The 14,531-nt window shown below is 35.8% G+C and overlaps 1 long non-coding RNA gene and 2 pseudogenes across 4 annotated transcripts in view; 2 read left to right on the forward strand and 1 right to left on the reverse strand.

Moving 5' to 3' along the window:
* Positions 1 to 14,531, reverse strand: part of LOC140616861 (uncharacterized) — a 160,466-nt gene that overhangs the window by 40,687 nt on the left and 105,248 nt on the right. For 2 of the 4 annotated variants that reach the window (XR_012017184.1, XR_012017186.1), the window contains exon 1: positions 8,269 to 8,438. The exons of 1 other annotated variant lie outside the window; for it this stretch is intronic. This is a non-coding gene — a long non-coding RNA (uncharacterized lncRNA). Of the gene's footprint in view, positions 1 to 4,920; positions 5,053 to 8,268; positions 8,439 to 14,531 lie in introns of those variants that run through there. One more of the 4 variants, XR_012017188.1, reaches the window with a different exon arrangement.
* On the forward strand, positions 1,578 to 2,683 carry LOC140616859 (nucleosome assembly protein 1-like 1 pseudogene; annotated as a pseudogene).
* On the forward strand, positions 9,264 to 9,341 carry LOC140617754 (U2 spliceosomal RNA; annotated as a pseudogene).

Genomic DNA, 14,531 nt, shown 5'->3' on the forward strand with positions numbered 1-14,531 from the left:
TATGATAGTCACAGAGAGAGAGAGAGAGAGAGAGAGAGAGAGAGAGGCAGAGACCCAGGCAGAGGGAGAAGCAGGCTCCTTGCAGGGAGCCCGATGTGGGACTTGATCCCGGGTCTCCAAGATCGCGCCCTGGGCCAAAGGCAGGTGCCAAACCGCTGTGCCACCCAGGGATCCCTAAAATGAAATTTTAAATGTTTAAATTCCTAGCATGAGGGATCCCTGGGTGGCGCAGCGGTTTGGCGCCTGCCTTTGGCCCAGGGCGCGATCCTGGAGACCCGGGATCGAATCCCACATCGGGCTTCCGGTGCATGGAGCCTGCTTCTCCCTCTGCCTATGTCTCTGCCTCTCTCTCTTTCTCTCTCTGTAACTATCATAAATAAATAAAAATTAAAAAAAAAATTCCTAGCATGACTAGGGAATGGTAAAAGTTATATTTTATAGCTAGATTATATTAAGATATACATATTGTAATCTCAACATAAACAGGAAAACCATAGTAATGCAATGTAAAACTAACAAGAGGCAGAGAAGGAAAAATAAAAAAAAAAATGTATCAATCAAAAAGAAGAAAATAAAAGAAAGGAAAAAAGAACTTAGATGGAATGAATTTAAAAAAATAGATGGTAAATGTAAACTCAAATATATCAGTGATTAAATAAAAATAAATGAAATATTCCCATTATATGAAAAATGCAAAAGCAAAACCAAATACAAGTGCATGTCCTTATAAGATAGAGGACACTGAAAGGCTGAAACAAAAGGCCAGTAAAAGATATGCTATACAAATATCAACTAAGAAAAAATGGTGTAGTCATGTTAATATAAATTTTAAGACAAAAACATGACTAGAAATAATGGGCACTATTCTTAATACTAAAGATATCACTCCAGTGACAATAAATAAATAAATAAATAAATAAATAAATAAATAAATAAATCTAATAAGAAAGGGTGAAAAGATATGGACAAAAGAGACAGAATGAAAAGGAGAAACAAAATCATGATCTGTTTGGTAGGGTTTCCTTTGCTGTGATAGAACAAGCAAAGAAAATCAGTATGGAACACAGAAGCCCTGAAGCTAATCTTTAGTCACAGAGCCACTTTATGATACATTCCATAGAGATTGTGCTAACTATTCTATTGCATTTCAAAGGGTTGTGTATTTGGTAACTTTTAAGGGCAGTATTTGGCGGGGAGTGGGGGGGGTGGGGGGGGTGGGGGAGGGTTGTGGCACAGAGAGGGAGAGAGAGCGAATCTTAAGCAGGCTCCACACCTAGCATCAGCCCCATGTAGGACTCCATTTCACCACCCCAAGATCATACTCTGAGCCAAAATCAGGAGTCCGTGGCTTAACTGCCTGAGCCACCCAGGTGGTGCAAAGAGCAGTATTTTTTATCTATCAGTTAGGTTATATAGAAAACACTGCACTCCTTTTTTAGAGCTATCTGCTGCCAGTGCTGCCTCCTGCTGTTCCTGCCCCACCCTGATTCACTGCCTGCCCAGCTTCCCCTGCCTGCCACACGCCCCCTCCAAACTGGCTTGCCATGTTAGCCACTGATATTTGGAGTTCTTACAACATGGCAGATATGGACAACCTGTCTAGAGTAGTTAGAAGACGAGTGAATGCTCTCAAAAATCTTCAAGTTAAATGTGCACAGATAAAAGCCAAATTCTATGAGGAAGTTCATGATCTTGGAAGAAAATATGCTGTTCTCTATCTGATGTGATCTGAGATCACTAATGCAATTTATGAACCTATGGAAGAAGAATGTGAATGGAAACCAGATGAGGAGGACAAAATTTCAGAGGAGCTAAAAGAAAAAAGCCAAGCTTGAAGATGAGAAAAAGGATGAAGAAAAAGAAGACCCGCAAGGGAATTCCTGAATTTTGGTTGACTGTTTTTAAGAACGTTGACTTGCTCAGTGATGTGGTACAGGAACATGAGGAACCTATTCTGAAGAACTTGAAAGATATTACAGTGAAGTTCTCAGATGCTGCCCAGCCTATAAGTTTTCTCTTAGAATTTCACTTTGAACCCAATGAATATTTCACAAATGAAGTGTTGACAAAGACATATAGGATGAGGTCAGAACCAGATGATTTTGGTCCCTTTTCTTTTAATGGACCAGAAATTATGGGTTGTATAGGGTGCCAGATAGATTGGAAAAAAAGGAAAGAATGCCACTTTGAAAACCATTAAGAAGAAACAGAAACATGAGAACGTGGGGCAGTTTGTACTGTGACCAAACAGTTTCCAATGATGCTTTCTTTAATTTTTTTGCCCCTCCTGACTTTCCTGAGATTGGAGATTTGGATGCTGCTGCTGAAGCTATCCTGGTTGCAGACTTTGAAATTGGTCACTTTTTACATGATCAGTATTTTACTTTACTGGAAAAGCCACTGAAGATGATGATGATGATTATGATGAAGAGGGTAAAGAAGCAGATGAGGAAGGAGAAGAAGAAGGAGATGAGGAAAATGATCCAGATTATGATTTAAAGAAGGATCAAAACTCAGGAGTGTGCAAGCAGCAGTGAAGCAGGATGTATGTGGCCTTGAGTATAACCTGCACTGTAATAGCCGACACACAACTATTATTTACTTACAGCCTTATGTTTTTGTATTTTCTTGGTAGACTCAGTATTTTTTTTAGAGGAAAGGAATTGATAATTTTAGACCAATTTGTTCTACTTAGCATTTTCACTCTAGTTTTTCTCCAGATCTATTGATTGCACATATTCTTTCATGTATGTTCATTCATCACTACATGGTTTAGTTCTTCTGTAGTAACCTGTATCATGTAACAAAGATTTTAGATTACAGTTATGAAAGTGAACAGACTTGTTAAACAGTTTTTTTGTTTTGCTAATTTTTTTCCTGAAGAACCAAAGTATTTTTTAAGCTGGTAGTTCAATTGGATTTATGTTTGCTTACACTAGCTGTACCATTCATTATTTTGTTATAGAAATGCAGTGACATAGACTAATACAATTCATCACTTAAAAAACAAAAGCAGAACTTTTTGAGACAAATATATGGTTAAGAATTTCCAGAAAGACCACAACTGATAATTTAGATTATTAATGGATTTTTGTATTTTAGCTGATGTAGTTAAAAACTCAGTAAGGAAACAATAGTAAAGAAACCTAACTCATAGTGTGATTATTGGTTATTTTAGGGAGGTGAATAAAGCCTATTTTCATAAGTTAAGCCTCATTATTGTAACTGTACTTTTAAATTTAACTTCCATTAACTAAGCATCTTTTTCCTTATGGTAGTGTCTACCTTCTACTTCCTTGTAAGGGATGAATTTACATCATTTGAGAAGCCTATTTCAAGTTTTTGTTGTTATTGTTTGCTTGCTTGTTTTCGTTTTTGCAGCCTAAGATAAAAATGTCAAATATAATTTTATTCTCACAAGATAATGGCTTAATTTTGTACTAATTCAGGTAGAAGCAGAGGCCAAGCTTGAATTAAGCTTTGTACCCAGTTTACCATATTATGGAAGAAAAGAATGTCAACTTTGGGAGATGTATTAATCTGTTAATCAAGAAAGTATAAGAAAGAAAGACCAAATCTTAAATGATGTATTTTTTTTTAAAGAAAAATTTTAAAGTTTAAAATTTTTTCCTTTGATTAGGCTAGAAAGAAAGACCGAAGCCTCTATGGTTCATTCGATTCTTATTGCTTTTAAAGTATGAGTATGTCATTTACCCATGCTTCTGTTTACTATGTATTAAAATGGGTAGTATTGTTTACCTAACTACCTCACAAATATGTTAAGGCATATTAAGTTAAATTTTATGAAATGTCTCTCTATCTCATTAAAAGCTAAAAAATTTGGATATATCTGTACCACACACACACAAAAAAAAGAAAACACTGCATTCAAAAATTGCCAAAATTTACTATACAATGAGCCATAAAGTTAGTTTTGACACTTTTTTTTTTACAAATTAACTTTATTGAGGTATAATTTACATATAGTAAGATATATCCATTTTACATGTACAGTTTGATGAGTTTTGACATTTACACTCATGTTGCTTGCTATGGACACAATTAAGGTTCTGTATATTTCCACTATACCAAACAACTGACTCCTTCATTCTACCTTGCAGTCAATCCTCTTCCCAATACCAGGCTATTTTATTTAACCGCTAATAGGCTTTCTGTTTGTTATGTCATGTGGTGTCAAACATAAAAGGAAGTCTCTGGAGCCAGACTGCCTTGGTGAGAACTAGTTTTGTGACTGCCTATAAATCATTAAAACTTTCTATCCCTCAGTTTTGTCATCTGTAAAAATTGAGATTATAATTATAGCAATTTCTTGTTAGGATTGTTATAAGGATTAGGTTAATGAATATAAAGTGCTTATAAATATGCCTAGAACATATCTTGTGTCTTTTAAGTATTAGCTGATTTCCTAAAGACCCATCATTGCTCATGGGAATTTTGTTTAGAGACCTATTATATGAAGAAGGCATAATGATGGCATGAATCACTATTTTCTCTGTATATTATTTGCTATTCAGAATTTTAACAGAAAATCTATTTATGAAAGCAACTTCAATTGCTGAGCATATTAGAAAATTCAGCTGAAGATATAATGTTGCATTCTATTTCCTTTACAAAGGCAACAATGTCTATTTTTTGAAGAATCAGGGTAATTTAAGAGAATATGTTTAATCAGAACAGAGAAAAATAGCTTACATTATTTAACGCATTCTGTAACAAACAAAATCTCCATTTGTCTAAATAAATTAGGTGCCCATTAAGCAATAATAAGAGTAATATTATCTACTTCCAATTCTCACTCTTCATGCTCATTAGCAAATAAGAAGGCATCATTAATAGAGGGTACTCTTAAATCCCATCTTCAACACTCCAGTTTCCCTTGAGATCGCATAAATCTCTTACCTTTTAAATCCCATGCATAATTCATGCCCTGGATAAGTGAATTAAGTATTTCAAGGAGGAAAAAGAATTCCAACTCCTTCTTTTTGAGTAGAAACTATTCACTCAAAAGTCTTTTTAAAATCAAATGCGTATCTAAAACAAAACCAAGTATAAACAATTAATTTTTTTATAAAAGTAAGTAAAATAATTAGTGGGTTATTTAGTTTTAACTGATTTCTAACAACTGCAGCCTCAGTTACAATTAATTATATAAATTATGTCTAACTAATGTACATAAATATCTTCTGACAGCTTTATTTTCTATCTCCATGGTTCAGAGAAAGAATCTTAATTCATAATCAAGATAAACCATGAACCAAATTAAAGATCTTGATAAAAGTAGAAAATGTATAATTAGTATGGCCTATAAAGTATCAACAACAGCAGATCATGGTTTTAGTTGAGTATTTTAACCTGAAGGTTATTTTTTAAAAGATATCTATCAAGACATTAAATATATCAGCATGTAAATTTATATTTATCATTTATTCCTACATGTACAGAATAAGAAAAGATTTGAACAAAAAGGGAAATAAATAAGTAAACCAGAATTTTTTAAGCAAATGATCCTTAGGCTCAGATATCATAAAATTGACCATTCTACTTATTGTTTCACTTGGTATTACTAAGATAGAATATCAATTAAAAACCATATTTCCCTTTAACTGTATAAGAGTAAGGTAAAGGTCACTATGTAAGAAAATATATCTATGACCATCTTTATGCCAGAAAACATAAGGAAACTAAAAAGAAATATTAGCACACCACAATATATGGGCTTTATTTGGTCCTTTTTCAAATAGACAAACTGGGGGGTGGGTTGGGGGGAAGAAATGTGAATTAGATATTTGACAATCCTAGCAAATTACTATTTTTATAGTATGATAATAGAATCATTAGAGAAATGAAATATTTACAGAAGAAACAATGTAATATCAGGGATCCAACCCAGCAGAGGTGGAGAGAAGATGAGTAGCTGACAGAAGAAATGATCAATCACATATTGACAAGAGGTCAGGCTGACCAGAGTATATTGGGTTCATTATATAATTCTCTCCTTTTGTATATGTCTGAAGTTTTCCATAATAAGAACCTTTTTAAGAAGATCTTCTAATGTCTGTCTTAAAGAAAATTGACATTAACTACATGAAAATAGATAATAAAAATATTTTGGATTAGATAGTATTCACCCTCTTCATATACAGTTCTTGGGCATTAACTCAAGTGTGAAATTAAACACACTGTGTGGGTTAATGCCTCTTCATTAAAAAATCTTGCATTCACTGAAACTAATATCACATTGTATGTCAACTAACTGGAATTTAAATAAAAACTTGAAAAAAAAGTAAATAAGAAATAATGCATTGAAGAAACCTAAGGTCATGCAAGTGATACATCCCCTCAATTTACAATTGACAATTAAATTGTTTAAAATAGAAGGCAGGGAAAGTAGAAAAGCCTGTAAGCTCTCAGAACACACAAATAGGGATCCCTGGGTGGCGCAGCGGTTTGGCGCCTGCCTTTGGCCCAGGGCGCGATCCTGGAGACCCGGGATCGAATCCCACGTCGGGCTGCCTGCATGGAGCCTGCTTCTCCCTCTGCCTGTGTCTCTGCCTCTCTCTCTCTCTGTAACTATCATAAATAAATAAAAATTTTAAAAAAAGTTTAAACATATATCATGAAAAAAAAAAGAACACACAAATATTACTCTGACTCTATCACTGACTTGTAACTAACTTTGTTCTCCTCAATTTTCTAATGTTGTCACCAGTTATTAGGTTTTTTTCTTTAGACTCTTTAAACACAGATCATTAAAAAAAAAAAAAAAAGTGTTGCTTTGTAGTGGATTGTGTCAAGTTAACCTGATGAAACTTCATGTCATGTGCTTCATGTACAAACACCATTGTCTTGAGAGGCTGAGAATGTGCCTGAAAAAGAATGCGAATGATGACATCTGAAAAGCTTGAAAACTGTTCTGTAATGTTTGAGGTGATCATAGTAGGCCTATGTGTCCCAGCCTCCTGATAATCATGCCTATGAGTTTCAGGATTCTCAAGAATTTGAGAAATTATTTTTCCATTATCATGAAACCCCAGATTCTATACTTTGATGGCTAATTTTGAAAATTACACAATTGTTGTTTCAGATCCAGTCCAATTTTTGCTTCTAAGGGACCAGAACACTCATTTCCCTTCAAACAGTTTGCTGTCTTAGGAGGGATAGTTGCATCTTGACAAAATTTATCACTATAAATTCAAGCTGTGCCTATACAGTCATGAAACCCAAACAACCAGATAAAAAAGTGAAAAATCCAATGAATCCTTTGAATGTTTCTATAGGAGACTTATCTTAGTGGTAGTGGAAAATAATATGTTTCAGTTGCATATATTTTTAAATATGAAACTAGAGCTCAAAAAAGAAAATTCTGATTTTTCTCTTGTGGTCTATTTCAAGATAGGCAAATCGCAATAAAATAACTGGAATACTGATTGACTTTAGTATGAATAGACCTGAATGAGTATAAATATATCATGTGGACAAAAAGCACAGACCTTTTTTAGTAAAGTAACTTTTTCCACTGCTTTTGTTTTTAGAGGAATTAGCTAACATCACTTTTATAGAAGTATTTCAAAACTAACATTTCCCTATGGTATCTCTTGGGATAATGATATCTTATTTAATGATAATGAGGTCCTGAATTGCCATAAATCCTTAATGTTAAATGCAACAAACAATATATTTGCTGGACATTATTTGAAAGCCTTTTATATAATTGCTTGAGTCATGTTAATAGCAAATGCCGCCGGACTGTTTTGCCAATTGAAGTCAATAACAATAGAAGAACTGACAAGGGGATGTGAATTATAGTTTTTAATTCTGGCCTTGATAATACATGCTCCAAAAATCAATGAAGATTGTAGCAGTTCAGTTTCCAGCGATTAAGTAACTATTTAAATAAGGTTAGTTGTAGTAAATAGGCAAAAATCCCCAAATCCCACAACACATGGAAGTCTAGGGCACCAACATAGCTTTAGACCTCCATCACTGGGTATGATAACATGCCATCCATTTTCTTAAGTGGTTTTATTAGCTTCACTTACTCGTAATACTTAATATTTAATGGCAAGGGAGAATTCCCAACAATTAGCTCCTGGAAAGTAGCCAATCCACCCACATTAAATTTATATTTGCCCAACAGAGTTTCCAAGGCCAGGGTAGTAACAAAAATGAATAAGAAAGTGAAATTGCTCATAATAGGTATTATAGGCCCCTCAGCACAGAGTGGTCAGAACACTTCCTTTGACCCACCTGAATGCAGTCTCCCAACTGCACAAGAAAGCTAGCACCAGGGACGCCTGAGTGGCTCAGAGGCTGGGAGCCTGCCTTCAGCCCAGGGCGTGATCCTGGAGTCCCAGGACCGAGACCCACATCAGGCTCCCTGCATGGAGCCTGCTTCTCCCTCTGTCTGTGTCTCTGCCTCTCTCTCTGTGTCTCTCATGAATAAATAAATAAAATTTAAATAAAATGATAATAAAATAAAATAATAAAATAAAATAAATAAAATAATTAAAATAAAATAAAATAAGATAATGAAAGCTAGCACCAGCTGAGAAAGCACCAGCTGTCTGAACTTGACAGTCAGAAATGAGTTCTTCCTTCTGATCCAAGAAAACAGAGATGAAATGGCTGCATTTTATGAATATATCATAGGGATAACTAATAATGACTGTAGCCAGCATCCAAATATCTAAATATCACAGAAAGTCAAGACTTGTATTTGCATCGTCAGCCACTGACTCAGATTATGTGTGTGGATTTTTTTTTAAGATTTTATTTATTTATTCATGAGGGGCGGGGGCAGAGAGGCAGAGACACAGGCAGAGGGAGAAGCAAGCTCCACGCAGGGAGCCTGATGTGGGACTCCATCCCTGTTCTCCAGGACCAGGCCCTGGGTTAAAGGCGGTGCTAAACTGCTGAGCCACCTGGGCTGCCCTATGTGTGTGGATTTATTTATTTATTTATTTGTTTGTTTGTTTGTTTGTTTGTTTAAGATTTTATCTATCTATTCATAAGAGACACACAGAGAGAGGCAGAGACAAAGGCAGAGGGAGAAGCAGGCTCCATGCAGGGAGCCCAATGTGGGACTCGATCCTGGGACTCCAGGATCACGCGCTGAGCCGAAAGCAGACACTCAACCGCTAGGCCACCCAGGCATCCCACGTGTGTGTATTTAAACTGATAAAAAGATATGTGTGTTAGGTAAGGCTCTGAAGTCAGATCGATGTTTGAATTCTAGCTCTGCCATTGCTTCTCAGCCTTTTGGCTAAGATCAAGTGTAGTATCGAGCTCTGCCATTTGCAGACTGTTAGAAATGAACCTTTCAAGTTTTAAGACTGGTAATATGAGAACAATAGCTTTTTCTTTAAGTTTTTATTTAAATTCCAGGGACGCCTGGGTGGCTCAGAGGTTGAGCATCTGCCTTTGGCTCAGGGCGTGATCCCGGGGTATGGGATGGAGTCCCACATAGAGCTTCCTGTGAGGAGCCTGCTTCTCCCTCTCCCCATGTCTCTACCTCTCTCTCTGTGTGTCTCTCATGAATAAATAAGTAAAATCTTAAAAATCAATAAATCAATAAATAAATTCCAGTTAACATACAGTGTTATAATAGTTTCAGGTGTGCAATATAGTGATTCAACACTTCCGTACAACACCTGGTGCTCATCACAGCAAGTGCTCTCCCAAATCCCCTTCACCTGTTTAACCCACCCCACACCCACCTCCCCTCTGGTGACCAGCAGTTTGGAGAACAGTACTTGTATCTCAATTATCAGTTGTTATAAGGGGCAAAATAGTATACAGCAAAATATATCGCTGTTTCTAGAAGTTCTCAATAATTATTAACTACTATTCATGGTACTGTAGTCAGTTGTGCACATGGTTTCCAGATTGAATAAAAACAAAGACACTCAATTAAATGTTAATTCGACATAAATAATGAATATTTTCTTAGCATAGGTATGTCCCATGCAATATTTGGAACAACTTTATGTTAAAAAATTAGTCATTGTTTATCTGAACTTAAAATTTATCTGGGTGCCCTGTACCTTACCTGGCAACCCTATGCCTGCATCAATGCAGTCAAGAAAATTCATTGATCTGTTACTTAGTCAAAACTTACTGGTAAGTAAGAGATCTAAGTCAGTCAAACAAAATGTGCACATTGAAGCTCCTGTTCATTATTTAAAGACATATTCCCTACATCTTTACTCAGTGTCTATGAGTCTCGAGTAAAATCTCAAGACTAAAAAGTTTATATTCTGATTAAGAGATGTTCCTCTTGGAGAGCTGCACCTATAAAAAAGCTCCAAGTGTCCTTGTGGAAAAGCTCCAGGCCTTTGAAAGGAGCACTGACAAAAACAACTGCTGGCTACAAGGACTACGAGTCAGGCCTGTCTTCCCCAAGCCCCTGTGCTTTATCTTCTGCTTGGCTCCTGTCAGCTTGTGACCCCAGACTGAGCCATGGATTTTGGCTCTCCCACTGGTATCTCTTGTGCTACCCCAATATCTGGCCTCAGTCACGTCTCTGATTCTGATTCAAATACATGGACTGTGCTTTGGAATGTTGTCCATGTTTTCTCAGCATTTCCACCCCTGTTTTGTTCCTGGCTTGACTTTGCACCCACATCTCAGTGCCAATATCTTGCACAAGTCCATTTTGCTATGTTACCAATACAGGAACTGTTTTCAAAGCCCAAACAGATTAGACTCTACAAATTAGTGAAAGAGCCAGATATAACAGGAACACTGATAGCAGCAAGAAATTATGGTTAGCCACCTGACAGCAGTGATATGCTATAATAATAGTAAGCCATTGGTTAAGAGCTTACTGCAGCCAGTCACCTTGTTAGACACTTAGCAGCTTTGTCTCCTTTCATCCTCTTCAGAGTAGGCAATACTATACCCATTGTACAGATAAAGAAAATATCATACTGCTAGTGTGTGTCAGAGCTGGAAATGAATACATCTAACTCTCTAAACCACATGCTTTTGACCACAAAAGGCTATCTACTCAGTGAAAGAGGACATAAAAAAAGAAAAGTGTCATGAACCCCACAAATGTAGTCTTGGACCACTAAATATAGATATAAATGGTGACCCTTTGTGTTTTGTTAAAGATTTATTTGTTCTATTTTAGAGAAAGAGAGAGATCAAGCTTGTGCACGTGTGTGTTGGGGGAGGACCAGAGAAAAAGAGAGTCCGAAGCAGACTCCACACCGAGTTCAGTGCCCGATGTGGGGCTCGACTTGGGGCTCAATCTCACAACCCTGAGATCATGACCTAAGCTGAAACAAAGATTTGGTTGCTTACCTGACTGGGCCACCCAGGCACCTCTAAACGGTGACCCTTTTAATTTTATTCAGTGGCTCAAGACTAGAATACTACAATGCATACGTTATATGTATTATGTTAGTGTAGCACTGTAATCTTGGACCCAGATGGTTCCACTCAACCATGATGCAGGTCAATTCAGTATTTAGTTTTAGAAGGCAGAATCATCAGAAAAAAAAAATTATTCAGAAAGACAGTTCAGTAAGATGGATTGAACAAGTTTGAGTAAGGCAGTCAGAAGACCTGTGTTTCAATTCTGGCTTCACTCCTCCCTACTAGTTATAAGAACTTGACCAAGTTTCTTGACTTCTTTAGGCCTTGGAATCTTTTGGAAAATGATGGTGATAGAATCTACCTCATGGGTTGGGAGTGAGGATTAAAGCAGAGCAAAAGGTGTGTTTAACTCAGTGACAGTCATACTATAATCTCTGAAAAATGTTAGCTTAAAAAAACACAAGGAGGGGTACCTGAGTGTCTCAGTCAGTTAAGTGTCTGCCTTTGGCTCAGGTCATGATCCGAGGGTCCTAGAATCAAGCCCTGTATCAGGATCCCTCCTCAGCGGAGAGTCTGCTTCTCCCTCTCCCTTTGCCCTTCCCCCATTCATTCTATCTCTCAAATAAATGAATAAAATCTTCCAAAAAAAAAAAAAAACCCACACAAGGAATATGCAGCATTTTTTTAGACTTTTGTCCAAAACAGTGAAAAGAAAAGAAAAAATAAGAGAAAAGCTATTTTTAAAAACAGCCAACCCTTAGCTATCTAGAAGAGTAAGTTATACTAAATGATCCATATGCTAAAGGTCCTTGATAGCAAAGCTGTGTGTCTGTGTATTTTTATATATGCATATAGAACTACTGAAAACTCCAATCTTTCTTTTTTTTTTTTTTTTTCCAATCTTTCTTCAACTAATTTAAGATACTAAAGAATCCTTATAGCGCTAGGAGGTTAGTCTTTTTAAAATCCAAGGAACTGCAATCTAAGTGTGGACACCTGTGCCCTTGTATCCATACTATGCCTCTATATCCCTACGTACTCTCACTCTCTATATAACTCTTTATATCTGTATCTAGACCGATATCAGTATAGACCTATAGATATGGATATAGATATAGATGCCTGATCCCTCTATGCTACCCCTACATCTGTTTACTACAGATTGCTCTTCAGCAGGCACACAATCGAACAAGGAAAAAATCTACTAGAACCAACAGTATGACCCAGAAAGGAATTATGCCTAAAATATAAGAATTAAGATGTAATCACCTCCAACTTCAGAGCTGACTTTTTTTAAGTGACAAATGCCAAAGAGTTAAAAATGGAAGAAAAGATAAAAGGTTTTATCTGGAACATTCTCCTTTGTGTGGCATTTTGGGAGTCGGCTGGTGTGGATTTGTGTGAGAGATGCTGCAAGTATGGGGGATGGCATCTGTGATGGGCAGAACCAGCAGTGGACGTGGAGACAAAAGTTTTGGATTGTAATCTAGTTCCACCATGTCCAGGCCAATCCTCATCAAATCTCAGAGGTTCAGTTGCCTCATCTGTAAAATACGACTGATGCCACCTATATCAGGGGACTGTTGCTATAATAAAGATTTTGTGTACTAAAGCTCTTAACGCAGTATCTGGCACATTTATTGTAGGCACCTAAATATTAAATGGTATGGTTGAAAACGGTTCAACTCCACCTTTGCTCTTCTAGAAAGAGTTAGTAAAAGCAGGATGACTGCTCCTGAAGGACTTGGCTAGTAGTTTCAAAAAGGGATTGAAGAAACCTCTCCAAAAAGTTTACAAGTTTTCATTATGAAAGGAAATAAATACCAATTCAATGTTTGGGAACTTATAGATTCAAACCTCTTGACACTCTTCGCTAGTTTAAACCAACTGCTGAGTAAATTATCAAAGTATTAAAGTCATAGAAAATCTTTCCAATACAGCTTTTTTAAAGTGTGTGTAGAAATGAAGCTACTTGGTACCACTAGTTTTTACACTTAAAAATGGTTAAGACAAATTGTATGTTTATATGTATTTTGCCATATTGACAAAAATGGGGGAGAAAAATGTCTGAATGATGGGGAAACTTAGGAAGGGCTATTATAATTATATATACATGAAAAACATTTTTTTTCTTATTTTTCTCCTGTTTAAGAAATTTAAATTGAAAGCCTTAAAAAAATCATAAGACCAAAAGGACTTTATTAAAAACTTTTTGGTTTGAGTAATAATGTATGAGAAGGGTAGAGAGGGTCAGAGTACAAACTGATAATTCTATACATGGATGATTCCAGAACACCTGCCTAAAATATCACAGGATTAAAACTTCTGCAACAGAGTAGAACACTGAAGTGAATTTGCCAAATGGCATTATGTCAACCTGGCTCAAGTAGTTTTCTGAATGCTCAAATGCTCTGGGCATTTTTATTCATTGCACAGGTATTACATGAAACTATGTAAGATTCTAAAGGCTTATCTGGTGCTTTAGTGATCCTCCATTAGTGATTTGAAAGTAATCAATTGTAAAGATTCTCTACTCCATTAAATTAAAATGTAGGGGAAAAAATTTAATGCAACTTTTCACTTCTGTATATTATTATACAGCTACTATTTATACAGTTGATCCTTGGACAATGTAGGTGTGAACTCTGCAGTTCTACTTACATGCAAATTTTTTACAGTACAGAGCTATAAATGTATTTTCTCTTCCTTGTGAATTTTTAAATAGCATTTTCTTTTCTCTAGTTCACTTGTCAGAATACAGTATATAATATGTATTATATTATAATATTATTATTAATTTATATTATAAATTATATTTATATATAATTTATATATATAAATTATATTTATATTATAATAATATTATTAATATACAAAATATGTGTTAATTGACTATTTATGTTATCAGGACAGTTTCCAGTCAACAGTAGGCTATTGACTATTGACTTAATTGACTATTGACTTAACTATCATTAGTTAAGTTTTTGGAGAGTCAAAGTTATACATGGATTTTCAACTGCACAGGGGTCAGAGCCCCTAACCTTCATGTTGTTCAAGGGTCAGCTGTTAGGTTTTTGTGTGTAATTCTCTACTGTGTCTCTTTCATTTAATATAATGGGATAGTTTTCAATGGTGTTTACAAAAACACCATAATTATCACTTTGAACAGTTATATATGCTTCCTTTGT

The sequence above is a fragment of the Canis lupus genome, chromosome 25 (genome assembly GCF_048164855.1).
Source record: "Canis lupus baileyi chromosome 25, mCanLup2.hap1, whole genome shotgun sequence".
In the NCBI taxonomy this organism is placed as follows: domain Eukaryota; kingdom Metazoa; phylum Chordata; class Mammalia; order Carnivora; family Canidae; genus Canis; species Canis lupus.